Source organism: Frankliniella occidentalis, unplaced genomic scaffold (genome assembly GCF_000697945.3).
Source record: "Frankliniella occidentalis isolate FOCC.00 unplaced genomic scaffold, Focc_3.1 Scaffold73, whole genome shotgun sequence".
Lineage (NCBI taxonomy): Eukaryota > Metazoa > Arthropoda > Insecta > Thysanoptera > Thripidae > Frankliniella > Frankliniella occidentalis.
In genome coordinates, this window is record NW_026267203.1 from 800512 (window position 1) to 802450 (window position 1939).

The following is a 1939-nucleotide window of genomic DNA, read 5'->3' on the forward strand; positions in this document are numbered from 1 at the left end:
AGGAGCAGGAGCAGCAGGAGCAGGAGCAGGAGGAGCAGGAGCAGGGGCAGGAGGAGCAGGAGCAGGAGGAGCAGGAGCAGCAGGAGCAGGAGCAGGAGGAGCAGGAGGAGCAGGAGCAGGAGCAGCAGGAGCAGGAGCAGGAGCAGGAGCAACAGGAGCAGCGGGAGCAGCAGGAGCAGGAGCAGGAAGAGCAGGAGGAGCAGCAGCATACTTACTGCGCAGTGCTCATGCCGCCGGCCCGGGCGCCCTTCTAATAGGCGTGAGCGGCACTGTTTGCCGTCGCGCGGCGCGCGGAACGAGCGCGGTCACATGCGGTCACATTCCCGTGCGTTCGTCCCCGGCCCGCCCCGCCTCACCCCGCCGCGGGCCGGGACGCGCAGATCGTTTCTCAGGAACCAAAGCTCTCGCGGCGTATCGGCGCTGCATCGGCGCGCAGGGGCCCTGCCCGGCCCGGCGCGGCCCCGCGCGGCCAGGGTATTGCCGCCTCGCCGCGGTGCGAGTTCGAGTCCGATCAGATCGGCATCGCAATCGCAAACAGTTTGGGGTGCGTTCGAAATGAAAAGCGCGCTCCGCCGTCGCCGTGCGTGCGTATAACGAGTTGGTCCAGGTCCGCGCTGAGGAGGCAGCCGCGCCCCGGGGCCCGCTGCTGCTGCTGCTGCTGATCGCATATCGGATGCGGAGGAGATAGCGGACGGTCGCGCTCCGTTTTATCCTCTTTCCTTTTCGGCTGCAGCGGCGGCGCCCCGCGCCGGCCCCAACCAGGATCCCGATGGCCGCCGATACGCAGCCGGCCCTCCTCGCCACCCCGGAGCTTATCGGCGTTCATTTGCGCCCTTTGAAGCGCCGGCGCGGCGGCCGAGGCGGCGACAGTGTGATGAACGGCCTTCTCGGCCTCCTCACTTGGCATTCTCGGTCTCCTGTCTCGGCCCCCTCCCTTAGCCTCCTCGGCCTCCCTCCTCAGCCTCCTCGGCCTCCTCGGGGACACTTACCGCGCACCGGTACTGGGCCCGCCGCACCGCGTCCACCCGCGTGTCGAGCAGCGCGAGGTAGCGCTGGTTGTCCGACCCCGTCCAGTGGCCCAGGCACTCGAAGGTGATGTCTGCAACAGAGAAGTCATTTTAAGTTGACAGAAAATTAATTTTCATTTTTTTCAGGAAATGTTTCATTTTTCCCAGATTTTTTCTAGGAATTTTTTTCCAGGAAACTTTCGGACTTTAAAATTCCTACAACAGAGAGAGAGAGAGAGAGAGAGAGAGAGAGAGAGAGAGAGAGAGAGAGAGAGAGTGAGACGATGCATTCAGTAAAACACAATCACATATGTCAAGGAGTCCACGGCAACGGCACTGGTATAGCGCCTGCCACGCGCAGGGTAGGCCAGCCCGCCGGGCACCCGCGTGGAGACGGAGGCCCGTCCCGAGCGGCCGCAGGGGCCGAGTCGACTGTGCAGGTTGCCTACGCCCACGGCGCCTACTGCGCCTACCGCGCCAAGGCAGGCAACCCGCCCACATTCAAACCCACCAAATCGACCGCGTACAGCCACGCGGCCACGAAAGTGTACACCGGTATACACGCTTTGAGTATTAACCTGGATGTGCGAATGTGAAACCCACTTCCTCACAAGCCACACGTCTCGCACTTGACGGCGTTCTCGAGGGCGTCCCGCGCTGCAAACCCGGCCACCTGTCCATCACGATCGCGTCCACATTCCTGCAGCAGTGGTAGCAGCCTCAACAGGACCAGCAGGAGGCAGGCAGACCCTTCGCAATCGCTCTCGGAAAACAATCGAATATCGAGTCGAGACGCACCGCTCTGGCCGGCGTCCGGCGTCCCCTCTGCGTTCAGATATGCGGGGAGTGCTGGAGCGCGCTGCCGGCCGACAGGCGGCTCCTCTGGGGCAAAATAAAAACCACCGCACCGCACCTGGGCACGCCCCGCCCCG

General features: G+C 63.8%; 1 protein-coding gene across 1 annotated transcript in view; it reads right to left on the bottom strand.

The window, feature by feature from the left end:
• LOC113208642 (uncharacterized) overlaps window positions 1-1939 on the bottom strand; it is an 18478-nt gene that overhangs the window by 10930 nt on the left and 5609 nt on the right. Inside the window, exon 2 of the mRNA XM_052268610.1 lies at window positions 990-1099. The gene's annotated coding sequence lies outside the window, so the exon portion shown is untranslated. The remainder of the gene's footprint in view (window positions 1-989; window positions 1100-1939) is intronic.